Below are 16458 nucleotides of genomic sequence, written 5' to 3' on the forward strand. Positions count from 1 at the left end.
CACCCGGTGTACCCTGGTCCCCTCCATGCTATCGTTTGCCACCCGCGCTTGGAGTTGAGAACCTGTAGTATTTTGATACAGCGAAGTGTTTTGCAACTTTTATCCTAGAGACCCAAAATACGCCACCTCAAAATACATTTCTTTGACGTTTCAAAATGGCTGTTCGGGGCAGGGCGTGATGGCGCAACACTGTAATTTCAGTACTCTCGGAGGGGAAGGCGGAAGAAGGACAAATATCAGCCCGGCATTGGCAATTTAGCAATTCAGAGAGACCCTGTCACAAAATAAAGGGCAACTATAATCTGTAAGGCTGCCCTCTTGTAAAGTAAATTTACATCTAGAAAGGAGATCCCCCCATTCCGGAAGTAGACGCATGTAAACAGGCTTTTCTATCTGATACACCCTCTTTGTCTAAGAAAGGTCTTTTCCCCGGGAAAGGCTGGGTCAGAGCCTCGGCGCCGTTCACCGGCTGGGCGCTGCCCGAGGAGCTCGGGTGCCGAGAGCCCGGGCCCCAGCCCTCCACCAGCTCTGGGTGAGCGGCGCCTGGAAGTTCTCCTTTGAGACTCATACTGTGTGATTTATTAGACTGTGTTTTGTACTTTAATGTTTGTCTTTCTACTTGTTAATCTGTTGTCTATTTTCCGTACTAGAGCCTTTTTATTAGTACATGGTTGCAGTACACAGCGATTACATTCCTTTGGGGAGGTGGTCCATGCACATAATGGTACAGGGGAATGAAACTCCCGACCTACTATGTCCGCGAGTTCCTGTTCTCTGAAATTGAAGAATGAATTTTAGGAACAATGGAGGTAAGAGTAGGATATATTTACTGAGAGAAACAAAGCTTCTGTCTGAGAGAGACAGAAAGGGTTCCCAGCGGGTTGCCCAGCACTGTCTTTTCCAGGGACTTTTGTAGAGTAAAACCATAGGTTCAAGGCGGGGGAAGACTGGGAACTCACAAGGCAGATGGGCATAAGGTGGGACAAAACTATAGTTAGCCAATAAGATCAGTAGTTCAGGTAAAATTGATTACATTAGGGACAAATGGGGAAGCGAGTCAGGTAGAAAGCAGGCATTTCTACAGAGCTGTGACTCTTCCCTAGGGGAGTGGGAACTATGTAGGTATCAATCCCAGGGTATGGGTGCATTTGTATGGTCTTTTGTCTTGGGGCCTGGCCCACAGCAGGAGGCGTCAGCTTCCCCAGCAGCTGCCAGATGTTTACACTGGCTCCATTGAGGACCTACCCCTATCTCACTGCCTATAATATTTCTAACTAACTCAGCTGCCTGCAACAGTAACACATCTTAATTCTTTTTTCATCTTCTTCCTTTCCTCTACTCCCAACTTCTATTTATTAAGCTGAGGCAGGAGGATCCCAATTTGGAGCCAAACCTGGGCAGTTTAGAGAACTAGCAGGACCCTGTTTAAAAGTGAAACAAAAAAATAAATAAATAAAAGTGAAACATACAAAAGAGTTAGGGATGTATGTAGCTCAGTGTGAAAACCCTGAATGCAGCTTCCAGTAGTGAAAAAGAAACCCACCAACAGTTGATGTGTGTGACTTGTTGGTAGTGTTCGCCTAGCATAGTCCTGGGTTCTATGCTCAGCACTGTAAAATGCAAATGCAAACATATATATCAAAACTTCAGAAAGAAAAAGAGTTGAATGTAAAACTTTCCTACAAACTTCTGGTGAGAGTAAGTCCCCTTTGAAACAACAGTGAATCTTGCCAGTAACTGCATAAGGGGTGGCCACTGAGGCTTTTGGTCAGGGGCAATTCATACAGCAAAATCACAGTGAGAATTAAATGAGATGGCAAGCTATCTCATTGAGATAGACAATTAAATGAGATGGCAAGCTAGAGTGTAGCTTACTGGTTGCACACGGGCTTACCATGCACAAGACCATAGGCTAAATACTCGGCACCAAAAAAATACGGATAAATGAGTAAATAAATATGTAAATGAGATGACATATGAAAAGGATTTACTTCAATACCAGGCACATAACACATGTAAAGTGAATCAGATACTTTGAAAGTCAAGGTTGAAAGGGTTGCTGGCCCAGGCCGGATACTGTAGCCGGTAAAGCCAGGGAGCTCCTATCTCCCCCCACCCTTGGAAATTACCTCTGGTGCCAAACTAAGACCAATGGGCTACCTGTGCATCCCTAATGCCCCTTGGGTTCCACCCCAGGCCGAGGCTACTTATGTGCCTCACTCCACGTGTTCAACGGAGAGATCGGAGAGATCGCTGGCCCCCGGGTGGAGATGCCATGCCCCAGGGGTTGGGGGTGTCTCTCCCTGCATTCCCAAAATAAAGGTTACTTATATTTTATACTTCTTATCTTTTCACTTTTATCAGATCTATCAAAGGTCTCTCAAAAGAAGCTCAGTGATGGCAGGGACACTCCACAGCTAGCCATGTGCACTCACTGTATTATAGGCAACTATGTTAGAAATTAAAATATGATCAGAGAAAGACTGTGTGCTCAAGGAAGTCCCAACAAAAAAAGTTGTGGCTAGAGGCAAATCTGAAGAGAGCCAGGCCTCAGGACAGAGATGCAATAACCAGGCCAGCAAGATAAATAGCCATTTGAGATTACTCTATAATTACCACCAGTTGGTCCTGTGGACCCAGATACATATCACTTGTATAGTTGGCTGACCAGACCATCCAGATCCATACTCTCTTCCTTTCTCAAAAATGCCTTTGTTCTTTCCACGAACTCTTGCTATGTGACTCATTTCCTTATGGGATCAATATCAGCTAAGCGGCTCTACTTGTAAGCCTGTAAATTGATTGTAATTTGACCCATATTACATTCTCACTGTGATTTTGCTGTATGAATTGCCCCTGACCAAAAGCCTCAGTGGCCACCCCTTTCAGTGCCTCTGTTGTGTTTCAGGTGCTTTCTTTTAATAAATCCTTCTTACTCTTAACCTCCTTTGTCCTTGGAATTCATTCTTCAGTATTTGGAGGACACGAACTTGGCACATCTGACAAGAGAGACTCTCATCCTGAGGCACGGTGGAGAAAACTCATCTCTGGATGACACCAGAAAGAGTTATTTCCAGGAGCACAAATATTTATGTGCTTAAGGAGTGTCTTTAATCTGCTCTTTCATATTTTCTCTAAAAAGTTAGAAAGTCTGTTCAGGCCCCTTGGTAACTAGTTTAATTTTCCTTTTTTGTGTGTTTTTGTTTTTTGTCCTTTTGAGACAGGGTATTGCTTTGTAGTGCAGGCTGGCCTTGAAAGTGCACTATATAACCCAGGCCAGACTTGAATTTAAGGTGATCCTTTTGCCTTGGCAACCCAAGTGCTAGAATTAGAGGTGTGCACTACCATACCAAACCATACTGTTTTTTTTTTTTTTTTCTTCTTTTTCAGGGAGTTGTTCTGTTTTGTTTTTGTCTTTTTCTTTTTTTATTAGTACCGGGGATCGAACTCACAACTGCCCACTTGCAAGGCAGATGCTTATGCCACTGAGCTAAATCCCCAGTCCCAGTTGTTCTGTTTTGGATTTTGCTTTTTGAGACAGGTCTTGCTATATAGTTCAGCCTCACCTTGAATTCATTATGCAACTCAGGTTTGAATTTTTTTTTTTTTTTTTGGTACCTGATAGAACTGTGGGGGACCGGCAGCAGTGGCTGAAAAGATAAGAAGTATGAAATATAAATATAAACCTTTATTTTTTTTTTTTTTGTCTTTTTCATTTTTATCGGTACCAGGGATCGAACTCCCGACCGCCTGCTTGCAAGTTGCAAGGCAGGCGCTTATGCCGCTGAGCTAAATCCCCAGCCCCTAAACCTTTATTTTGAGAATGTGGGGACAGACACCCTTGATCCCCTGGGGTGCGGCATCTCCCCCTGGAGTCGCTGATCTCTCCCTGTGGAGGCATATATGTAGCTTAGGTTTGGGGTGGAGCCTGAGCGGGGAGATGACGCACCCCAGGGGGTGGGGGGTGTCTCTCCCTGCATTCTCAAAATAAAGGTCATTTATATTTCATACTTCTTTTTTTTTTTTATTTTTTTATTTCATACTTCTTATCTTTTCAGCTGCCGCCGCCGGTCCCCCACAGTTCTATCATATAGTTCCTTGACTGGGAACAGCAGACGAGACTCCTGGGGTTCTCCCAGTTTGAGTCCCCTGCCATTCAGGACCAGGACCGGACTACGTCCTGCATTAATTCCTCACTTCTACACTCGAGAGCTGTAAACTTGTTGCTGCTGGCTCGCAAACAACACCAACCCAATTTACCACAGGTGAGGAACCCCCGAAGATTGCTTCTGGGCCAGGCCCCAGGCGGGTTTTCTCCCCCTTTCCGTGGGTTCGCGTGATGCTCTCATGTCCTTAGATAGCCCAAGGCAGAGTTTTTCTGGGCCAACCTGTGTCCACACTGGAAGATTCTTCAGAGTTGGGCTGGGGATTTAGCTCAGCGGCATAAGCACCTGCCTTGCAAGCAGGCGGTCCTGAGTTAGATCCCTGGTACTGATTAAAAAACGAAAAAGACAAAAAAAAAAAAAAAGACTCTTCAGAGTTTTTCAAGTTCTCACAGACAGAGCTGTCACTAACTCCACGGAAAAAATCCATTCGTATATATATTGGTGACAGCCAATTAGTATGAACTTTAGAACCAAAATACCAATCGGTCTAAAACAAGTAAAAAGTGATGACTTAAACTTAGCAGACCACAGTCCATTGCCTCATCTGGCTATAACTCTGTAGGCCAGACCCCACACCAGATTTTATCTTGGGGACCACTTGCTGTTCCCATCCCAAAAAAACCATACCTATCTGTGGTTTATCACACTGATGACAACTTTACAAAACTCTCTATCTTTAAGCCTCTCTATCTTTGTTTTGAGAATGTGTGTCCTTTCCCGCCAGCGTCCCCTTTGTCTCCTCGCCGCTTCCCCTTTCCCACCAGGCGCAGACCCATTCCCCTCCGAGATGGGAGGTGAGCCCAAACAGTGTTGAGAGATACGCTCGGGCTGCTTTGAGCTTTCACAGGCTGCTTTAAGCTTTCACGCTGCACCCTAATCCGCACGTGTGCCCTGCGAGCAGTTCTGGCTCCACGTGGCGGCTCAGCCCCCCGTAAGGTCGCAGCGTGTAGGGTCCCAGCTCCGCCTTCCAGCTCTACCCCCCATGTGTCGTGCGCCTGGCGCTGCCACCGCCACCACTCCCCAGCCCTGCATGCATTTCCGGGGGCAGTTCCAGCCCCACCCCACCTTCACTCTGTATGCCCCACCCCCACACTGGGCGTGCTCTGCCCGCGTGCCGGATCACAAACAGATAAACAGCAGCTCGGTGGCTCAGCTCAGAGATGCTATTTTTTACATTCTCAAACTATTTAATCAAGATTAAATAAGCTGGCAATAGACAAGACTTTTGCTGATAAACGGGGAAGTGGCCACCTGGTAATTTTACCAGCTTTGTTTATCAATTAAAGCCTTTGATAATCTCCTAAATGTTTAACACCTAAAATTAAGAGGTATTTATAAATTCCTTTTGCTGTAAACCACCAGTAATGTTCTATGTTAAGCTTACTGCCTATATTATACTGTATTGTCACCGACCTCCTGTTTAACAACTAAAATTAAAAAATAATTATAAATTCCTTTTGCTGGGAACCACTAGCTCTTTTCCAAGATAAGGGTTGTATGATACATGGAAAACAACAAGACCAACACTGCAGCAGAAGCCAAACTTAAACCTTTCCCAGCCTGTCTACCTGCCCTGGCTCAGCCCTCCATCGAGCCAGCATTAGCTATATTCAACTGATATTAAATAACACCATAGCTGATTTCTCTCCTAAATAAAAAGATAAAAAATTAATTAAACAGGCCATCCTTCAAAAATCAGATGGCATTAGACATTTTAATAACATAAAGAGATACATAAATGACATGTCAGTTCCTAAAATTCTCTGCACCTGTCCTCCTTATGAGAAGCCATTACTAAAATTATAAATACCCTGTTGATTATATTTGGCTCCTGTATACTTACTTAATTCTACAGATACCTTCTACTGTAGTCCAAATCCCAAAAAAAAAAAGGCAAAACTTGACCTTCAAACGCCACAGAGACCTTCTTTTTTTTTTTTTTTCATTTTCTGTTTTGTCTTTTTCGTTTTTATCAGTACCAGGGATCGAACTCATGACTGTCTGCTTGCAAGGCAGGCGCTTATGCCACTGAGCTAAATCCCCAGCCCCCACAGAGACCTTCTTAATATAGCTTTTTGTGTTTTCAACAACAGAGATAACAATAACACTTGTGACGCTAGACAGGTAAACCGACACAAGGTGGCGCTGTCTGCCCCCCCCACAGACCATGCCTCAAATGCAGCAGAAGACATCGGGCAAGAGAGTGCCCCATCTTGGTGTTCCTTTGGGACCTTAGCCCAGGGCTATTGGACTGTCCTAGCCATCAGGGAGTGGGTAAGCCATCCTAACTTCCAGCCCTCATAGGAAATGCCAACACTGCCAGATTCCTCGCCGACAGATCTGCTTAAACTTGCTGCTGAAGACTGACTGGGCTCAGGGCCAACAACAGCCCCCTTTATGGGTGTCCATCTCAGAGTCCAAGTCCCACTAAAAGTCTCAGGTAAGACATTCTCTATACTTGTGGACATAGAGGCCATATGTACAGAGTTCTTCCTGAGCTTTCATGCCACTATAATAAGTTCTCAAACTCTAGGGGGTATTGAGGGTCAACCTATGCCATTTACAAACAGGGCCTATTTCGTGCAGGTCCCAGACTGCTTCTTCCCAATCCACCCAGTGGTGCTGAATCTTCCCTCCACCACTCACTCTACAGTCCTCAATCTTAAAAATGCTTTTTATTCCCTTGTGTTTATATAGGCTGACCCAGACACTGAGGCCTCAACAGCTTACGCCTGTTATTGCTAGTAAACCTTTCCTCAATGATATTAAACCACCCCCTTCCTTCTTACAAAGTTAGGTAATAGTGTTAAGACTACAAAAGTGTAGTACATGCAAAGGGACTACAGGTGCTGTCTTTTACACAATATACATCTAGAATTTAGATACACAAAATGATAAGAATTTGGCATCTCCTTAAACATGGTCCCACCACTTAAAATTTAATCTACATCTGTTGGCTTTGACTAAACAGCATTTGGTTATTGTATAAATGACATACACTTGTAAATTGGATAAGTCTATTTGCAGTCATTAACACTATTCCCTAACTTTGTAAGAACTCATCTTTTGTTGTTTTTTTTTTTGGTCTTTTTGAGACAGGGTCTCTAGGCAGTTCAGGTTAGCCTTGAAACTCACTTTGTAGCCCAGGCTGGTCTCAAACTCGAAATGATCCTCCTGCCTCAGCCTCCCAGGTGCTGGGATTACAGGTGTGAGCCACCAGGCCCAGCTTTTGTAAGAGCTCTTCTTTATAAGACTTTGTCCTTAACTCTTGTTACTATAGTTATGCTATGTAAAACCTGTTAAAGGAGTCTAAGATTTGCCTTTAGTAAAAACTGAATATACATGAAGAGTTCTTTGTTCTTGTACTGAGAATTGAACTCAACCTCACACTTGCCAGGAAGGTAGTGTGCCACTGAGCTACATCCCCAGCCCTATGTTAGGATTTCTATATAGCTGTGTTACTAATTATTTTAAACTCATAGTGTACTAAATGATGTATGTGTTTCCCAAGTGTATGGCCTTCAAAGACACAAAACTGCAAAACATTTTATGCATTAGTGACTTCCAGTTAAAGTTGTTTATAAGTATAAACTTTTTCAGGGTCAAGCATCTGCTTTTCCTCCTTGTGTTTCAACTATTTGTTATGAAATGTGCTTGCCATACTGACATGAAACCACCAGCGATATGATGTGAATTCTTTTTCAAGGCTTATGCTCATGTGATTGTTATGTAATTGTGTTATAACTCTTAGTCATACTTAAACACTATGCAGTTCAGGCAATGTTACGCTAATTTTTTTAGTTTATTATTATTATTTTGGTACTGGGGATCAAACTCATGACCTCATGCTTACAAGGTAGATGCTTATGTTGTTGAGCTAAATCCCTGGCCAACAATGCTACTCTAAAGATCAAAGCTGGGATATTAATAATCTGCAAAATACTTCTATAAACAAATATATTCTACTTAAATGACACTCTATTAAAAAATAACAAACATAGGTAAAAGTTTATGTTACTAATATCTTGTAATTCAGTTAAGGCACTTACTAAAAAATTTTCATACTAAAATGGAAATTTAAATGTAATTCAAAAATAATAATAAGACCTAGTGGTTCCAGTATAATAATGCCATCATGGTTAACATGCCAAATGGTACCTTGCCCTTGTTTACAAACTTTCTCTGTAAAATTTTATAATTGTTATCTGCTAACATTTTACAGGGACTCAACTTCTAAGATAACCATGACGGTAAAGCAATAACAGTTCTCTGATCACAGTTATCTAGTTATAACTAGTTCTATCTAGTTATCTAGATAGAAGTGTGATTGTTAAATTTACTGTTTTTACTACAATATTAGTATAACTATTTCTTGGGTATTCAACAACTGAGATTTGGAGTCCAAATTTCTTTTTTCTTTTTTTTTTTTTTGGTACCAGGGACGAACTCACAACCTCACGCTTGCCAGGCAGGCGCTTCTGCCACTGAGCTAAATCCCCAGCACGGAGACCAAAATTAAGAAAGATTCTTTTCTCTTTTTTTCTAAATTTTTATTAATTTTAAGAAACTCCATACACTAAAGCCTTGGCCTACAGGGTGACACTGATATAGGGGAATGGAACTCCCAGCCTACTATATGTCCCGTACAAGTTCATGTTTTTTAAAATCAAAGAATGAATTTTAAGAACAACGGAGGTTTAGAGTAGAAATATTTATTGAGAGAAAGAAAGCTTCTGTCTGAGAGAGAGACAGAAGGGGTCCAGAGCAGGTTGCCCAAGAAAGATTACTGAGCTAAGAGGTCAGCCAATATTTTTGTCCTGATTGTCCAAGGGAAACAAAACCCCAGCACATGAGAGGATCTTTCTACAGGAACCTATAACTCTGGAGAAGATTGTTGGGTCTCAGAAAACAAGAGGAAAAAAAGATAGAAAACATAAGGAGACCAATGTACAGTGTGCTACAAAGAGGATCACCAAATTAAGAAATGTCTCCCATGCTTCCACAAGCAAGACCAATCCTGACAGCTGACACTGATGGAGAAGCTAAGAGGCTCTGTACATGATCCTGTGGGTAACCCCTGAAGAACCTAACATCAAGTATAACCAAAAGATATGTAGAGGAAAGATAGTAATATAAGCTAGACATAGAAAGGGATCACCACTCACTACACTTACCCGGTCTGGCAGTTTCCAACTATACCTGTAGCTGATCACGTATGATTCAATAAGCTTACGAAGCTACCATGGCAGCTATAAAGGCTCAGCAAGAGTCTTTAAATTCTTCAATTAATAATATCTTTCAAAACCACAGAGGCTGGGTGTGGTGGTGCATGTGTATAATTCCAGCACTCAGGAGGTTGACAGAAGGATCACGATAAATTCAAGGCCAGCCTGGACTACATAGCAAGCCCAAGTAGAGTTTGAATTGCCTAGCAAGATTCAATTTTGAAAAAAACAAGAACCAAGCTGGGTGTGGTGACTCACAATTCCAGCATTCAGGAGGCTGAGGCAGGAGGATCGCTGTGAGTTTGAGACTAGCCTGGGCTACAAAGTGAGCTCAAGGCCAGCCTGAACTACACAGTGTGACCCTGTCTCAAAAAAACAAAAATAAAACAAAACAAAAAAAGAAAAAAACAATAACCAAACCAAAAGGAAAAATACAAAACAAGATGACACCAAAACCATTCCCCCAAAAACCCCAGCAACCACCAACAGCAAAACTCTTGATCTTACAGCTTGTCATGGTTTATATCGGTGGCCCCCAGGCCTCATGTGTTTGCATTATGCATTTGTGATTGGTTCATTGTCTAGCACTTGGATTGGAGGTGTGAGTGCTACACTGGCCTAAGGGTGAAGCCAGGAGGTGATGTAATGGCAGGAAAAAGGCGTGTCTCTCTCTTGCCAGTTTCTCCCTTTCTGTTTGCAGCCATCATGAACCGTGGCCCAGCCATGCCACCCTACCTTGGAGCCAACTGAGTATGTATTGAAACCTCCAAAAATTGTGAGAGACAAACCTTTCCTTTCCCAACTTTGGGCATCAGGTGTTTTGTCTCAGCGACAAGTAAAAAGTAACTAAGACACAGCTAATACTGGAGAGACTTGTGCACTAATAAATGAAACTTGTGGTCTTTAGATAAATAATTCACATCAGGTGGTAAAAGATCTTAAAGCAGTAAAAGATATATCAGACTTGTAGATAATCTCCATAAGCAAAAGGTCTAGAATCCAGCTGATTACAATCCTTGTTGAGTCCCTTATGAACAGTGTCTGGATTTGGCTCTTTTCTCCAATCTGTCTTTCCCTTCTGGTGCTTATGCTTTTGCCATACATGCTCGCTCTCATTCATTCTCACCTAGAGAATTCATAACTGCTAAACTCCAGTATGACTTGTATCCATGGGCCCTTATATTAGCTCTCTGGAGAAAACTCCTGATTTCAGTCTTCCCTACACTGACATTTCTCAGCTTGAAGCAGCTCAACTGAAACTTCACTGCAGTTAAGGATACATCTTCAGAGGGAAAAATGCTATAGGGAGCTAGATTAGATGAAAATTAATATACAGTCAGAGCAGGATTGGACTCAAGGGAGTCAGCACATAAAAATATTAGAGACATCAAAATTGTGGCTGGAGGCAAATCTGAAGGGAATCAGTCTTCAGGACAGAGATGCAATAACCAGGCATAAAAGATAAATGGCAGTTTGAGATAATTAATTACCACCACTGGTCTGGTGGTTCCAGATAGACATCAGATTCATAAGTGAATGACCAGAACACCCAGACCCATACTCCCCTCCCTGTCTAAGAATTTCTTTAATCTTTCCATGTACCTTTTGCTATATGACTTGTTTTCCTATTGGATCATTACTAGCTAAGTGGCTCTACTCATAATCCTTTTTAAAATTTTGGTACTGGAGATTGAATTCATGACCTCGAGATTACTAGGCAAGTGCTTATGCCACTGAGCTAAATCTCTAGCCCCTCTACTCATAATCCTATAGTTTGACTCACATTGGATCTGCAGTGAGATTTTGCTGTATAAATTACCCCTCATAAGTAGCCAAAGTTTCAAAATCTTTCTCTTGATATTTTTTTCATATTCAGGGGACGTGAATTCAGCACAACTGACATCTAGAAAGCTGGAAGTTATATTTTTCCTACTTCAACTATAGGGCCTAGAACATTGTAAGATGTCAGTAAATATTACTTCAATGGATGAATAAAACCTGCAAGTTTTTTTTATTGTTGCTTAAATTGGATATTTGTCTTCAAAGTTTTTGGAATGATTTGTCATCTTGCTACTATAATACTCTCTATTAAATTTTGAACACTAATGCTTCCCATTGTCTTAGGAATTTTTTTTTATCTTTTTGAGACAGGGTCTCTATGCAATTCAGGCTGGCCTTGAACTCACTTTGTAGCCCAGGCTGGTCTCGAACTTGCAACGATCCTCCTGCCTCAGCCTCCAGAGTGCTGGGATTACAGGTGTGAGTCATCACGCCTGGCTTGTCTTAGGAATTGTAACTCAGGAAACACTAGTTCTTTGGTTTTTTAAAAAATGTGTTTTTAAAAAAATTTTGTGTTTTGGGGTACTAGGAATTAAACTCAGGACCTCGCACTTGCTAAGCAGATGCTACACTGCTGAGCTATATCCCCAGCCCCTATTTTATTTTTGTGAGACAGGATCTCACTACATACTCCAGGCTGAACTTGAACTCACTATGTAGTGTTGGAGACCACTACCAAGTGGCTCGGAGCAGGATTTAAATTTTTTTTTTTTTGTCTTTTTCATTTTTATCGGTACCGGGGATCAAACTCACGACCACCTGCTTGCAAGGCAGGTGCTTATGCCGCTGAGCTAAATCCCCAGCCCCTCAGGATTTAAATTTAACTAATTGGCTTTCTATGTTTATCTGTGAGTCTGTCCTAGGCCTTGGCCCCTTGCCTGGTGATGGGAGCTGATTCATAGTAAGTGAACTTCTATGAATCACTGGTCCTGACTGAGGCCTGTAGTGGCCTGTGAGGCCAGAGATACCTCCAAGGGCAAGATAAGGCTACAGCTGTGGACATGTGGCTCCAACCCCAATTAACAAGGCAGAGACTGTGGCTACAAAAATTATTCCTACAGTCTCACTTCTACCATGCCTTCATGATAAGACAGTGCTACTAAGTTGACTTGATTCATTACTTGGAGATGTCCTTGAAGTGACTTCCAAGGTCCTGCTCATTGCCTGAGCTTTCCTCAGTTTCCCTGCCTTTTGTCCTTGGTCCTAATAAAAGTGGCTAATCCAGAGAAGTCTTTGTCATCGCCCTCGGAGTCTCAAGCTCAACCAAAGGGTTTTGGCTCCCCTGGAGTCCTAAAACCATACAATTTGTCTCTTTTTATTTGATCTCTGCTGTACACTCATTTGGGAGATTGGAGATCTAGGTCAGGACCCGATAATGTAGCCAAGCTGGCCTCAAACTCATGGCAATCCTCCTGCCTTAGCCTCCTGAGTGCTAGGATTACAGGCATGCACGAGCACTCCTGATCAAAGCACCAGTTCAAATAACACTGAATCAATGTTCTGAAGGCAGGAGAGTAAGCGGCAGCATGTATAGGTAAGCAGTGTTGGTTCATATACTTGATCTTAGCCAAAATGCCTAGAAGTGATGTTGTTGTTTCATTACAAAGCAGCAAAACTTCCATTTGAAGAAAGTAACTGCCAGCCTGCTAGAGGTGCTGAGTTCCTGTCTCAGAACACTGAATAATGGAGTCACAAACAGAGGAGATTAAGAGTAGGAAATGTTTTATTAAGAGAAAGTTCCTGAGAAACAGGAGGGGTCCTGAAAGCGGGATTTTATATTGTAAAAGTAAAATCACATCACAGGTTACCACAGGTCAAACTGTAGTCGACCTATAAGCCAATATTGCTTTAATAGAAAAACAAGATTGTCAAGAGTATGTAGCATGGAGGGAAACAAAGGCATTTCTGGAAAGGGTAAGAGTGCAGGGCAGTGTTCTGGTCATCTATCTACATGTTCATTATGTTTCTACATGTATGTTGTATTGTTCAGGCTCATTAGTACAAATGGTGCTAGTTAGAGGACAGTTTTGAGTTGTGGTTTATCTCTGGGAGGCTCACAGTCCTGACAATCGTGTCTCCATTCTGTGCCCTAGTTTCTGCCAAGTCAGGCCTTGACCACAGGCCTGGCTAGCCTTATCTCTACTCTGATTCTTTCTTGAGCCTGGTCCTCTTCTTTCTTTTTTGAAGAGCAAAATATGTATTGAGAGAAAGGGAGAGACAGAGGGGAGAGGGAGAGACAGAGGGGTCCTGAGTGGATTGCTAAAGACTTTGCCCTTTCTAAGGATTTTTAAAGAGCAAAACCCAAAGTGAGGTAGGTCTAAGCTGGGGGGAAATGGGAAATTACAATGTGGGTGTGGATTGAAAATGTATGGTCAATTTAAACACCACCTGAGATGAATCGGAATGATGCTGAGTATAAATAGTCCAACTGAGGATTGTTGCAACCATTAAAAGGAGACCTAGGGAGGAAGAGTTGTTGGTTCACCTGGAGGAACTTGTCGAGTTTTTTCCTAATATGGACTTGACTGTTATGATCAGAGGAGATCGGGACCTTTTGTTGCTGAGAATGGCTGTGGTTCATTTTGGGAGGGCTTACATTGAGCATTCCTGGCTCCAGAGTGGATGGAAGATGGTGTGCTGTTCAATCTCCAAGAGAAACTTGTTACATTGGCTTCCTGATATGAACTTGGATATTTTTATTGTTGCAGAATCTCAGGCCCTCATTGTTGCTGAAGATGGCTGTGGTACTTTTCAGGGAGTATCTGGTTCTAATTTTTAAAGTTGCTTCTTGGCTCCGATGCAGATCCCTCAGCCTGCTGGCAAAAGATGCTTCAGCCTGCTGGCGCAGACATTTTAGCTTCTACCACTGATCTTTGAGTCCTCCTGGCGCAGATCCCTGAAACAGATTTTCATGAGCCATTGCTGTGGGCTCTAGGCTTCCAGTTTGACTTATGGGAGGCACTGTCATGGGATTTAGGTCTTTAGCTGACCTCATGCAGGTTATTGCCATAGGATCTGGGCCTTCAGCTGGATTCTCTAGGTCTTCAATATGTGGACAAATTTCCTGCACTTTCTTTGTATTTGACTCCTTGAGTGGCCATTATAGATAAGTTATGTGTCTGGTATGTAATTGTTTTCCTTGTAATTCCTGACTACAACAGTGGCATGAGGTAGGCCAGTACTATGGCCAATTAATAAGATTACCAGTATAATTGCTCAGGTAAAATTGATTAAATCAGGATCAAATGAGGAACCAGACACTTAGCAAGTTGGCATGAATACAGAACAGGGCCTTTTTTGTAGAGGGTTGGGTTAGTAGCTTCTGGCTTCCTCAAGGTGATGGGTACCTATTTAGAATATCAATTCCTGATGTTTATCCTTAGGAAGTTTGATTTATCTTTTGTCTTGAGAGCTGGTCCACAGAGGGAGGTGTTTATCAGCTGCAAGGTCTTCCCCACTGGTTCCTTTGAGGGGGCCTGGTTCTTTTCTAACCGCCTGTCAGTCTTTACCTAACTCTGTAATACTTTACCTAACCATCTGTAATACTTTCTTTGTTGGAAATTTCTATTAAATGTTGAAAAAGAATAAGAGCTACATGATAGGGTGACCAATAGAGGATAAAGAAAAGCATTGTATACTTAATAAAATCTCCATAAATTAAGTCTGATGATCTCTTGACATGTATCTCAAGTTTCTGGACACATATAATTATCTGGTTGCCCCAGATGCCTGAAGGCAAAAGGCCAAACTAATGAAAAGCTCACATTTCTAGGTAGCAGATTGAGATGTGTGAAATCTGTAACTGGGACTTAGAGACTAGACCTCTACATGTCCAATGGGTAACTAAAAGCAGAATGAAACATCACTACCTTTATCTATTTTTGTTTTTGTTTTTTATTTTTTGAGAGTCTTGGTATGTACTCCAGGTTGGCCTTGAACCCACTAAATATGAAGCTTTGCCTCAACCTCCCCAATGCTGGAATTATAGTTATATGCCACCACAGCTGGTTTCCACCTTCATTTTTTGTGTCTGTCTCATAAATTACCTTAAAACTGTGGGTCAGATGCCTGCTCACCTCTGTGGGTTTGTATGTTACTAACACAAGTAGAGTCTATAGTGCAAGGTTTTATCAACCTAAATTTAACTAGCCTGTTTCATCTCCTTCAAGGCTGAAGACACCAAGATAAGAGTAACTATTTTCAAGATTTATGGAAACATCTAATTGCCAGCTCTTCCATGTCTGCTTCCAGAGTTCACGCATGATGCCTAAAAGTTTCCATGGTTCAAAAACTGCAGTCACCCCAACTTCCAGGAAAAGCAGAACCTCAGAGACCACGCACAGGTCACTCCCCATATGGGAGCACAGAAACCAAGGATGCTCCCCTAAGCCAAGCTTTGAGCTCAAGATGAGAATCGACCTCCTTCACTTAAGTAGCTGTCCCAGAACTTCACAGAGCTGTACTTAAGAAACAACTCAGCCAGACCACAACTAGAGCAGGAGGCAATGAACTGCAGCTATGCAAATTCCAGCCCTCACCTTTGTTCCCCTTTTCTATAAACCCCAAGATTCTGTCAGTCCCTTGAAGACAGATCTGAAAACTCACTCTGCTTTGCACTATGGCCACATTGTATAAATTTCCCTTGCTGGTGTTTATGACTGCTCTTCTTTTCAATTGGCTTTAAGGGACCTATGACTGAGCCTGGTCCATTGGGGGCTTTTGCCTTAAACTCCAGTAACAGTGCTTTTTTTCCTTAATGACTTCTGAACTCCATTTTGAAAGGCTCTCTGAATGTTACTTTTAAGGAGATTTTCACTCCATAAAAGTAACAATAGCTGGGAATGGTGGTGCATGCCTATAATCCAAGCATTTAGGAGGTTGATGCAGAAGGATCATCACAAGTTTGAGGCCAGCTCAAGGACACCCTGAACTACATAGCAACTACTCCCTTAGCAACAACAAAAAAGGTGACAATAGAAAATATTTCAAGTTAGAGTTGTTCCTGAGTATCCCTTTCAATCAATCATCTGGGCCCATTATATCTATCTATCCCCTTTTATTCCCTTATGCTTTCATTGTATTACATTGTTCTTAACCCTTTTGGTTCATAGTGATCAATTCTTTTAAAATTTAGTTACCCCTGCTCACTGTTTGGAAGGGCAGCTCAAATCTGCAGGTGCACAGTGTTATGGTTTGTATCTAGACATTCTCCCAATGTCTCCTGCAGT

General features: G+C 42.2%; 1 long non-coding RNA gene across 2 annotated transcripts; it reads left to right on the top strand.

The window, feature by feature from the left end:
* Positions 1–5: 5 nt before the first annotated feature.
* On the top strand, positions 6–15881 carry LOC134473984 (uncharacterized). Of its 2 annotated transcripts, none has more exons than XR_010044505.1 (4): positions 6–809; positions 4059–4265; positions 6331–6606; positions 15400–15881. It is a non-coding gene; the product is annotated as an uncharacterized LOC134473984 (long non-coding RNA). The 2 variants fall into 2 exon arrangements; XR_010044506.1 differs by having other exon boundaries at positions 6471–6606.
* Positions 15882–16458: the final 577 nt, after the last annotated feature.

The sequence above is a fragment of the Cavia porcellus genome, unplaced genomic scaffold (genome assembly GCF_034190915.1).
Source record: "Cavia porcellus strain 051 isolate PalLab524CR breed Dunkin Hartley unplaced genomic scaffold, mCavPor4.1 scaffold_29, whole genome shotgun sequence".
NCBI classification, from domain to species: Eukaryota; Metazoa; Chordata; class Mammalia; order Rodentia; family Caviidae; genus Cavia; species Cavia porcellus.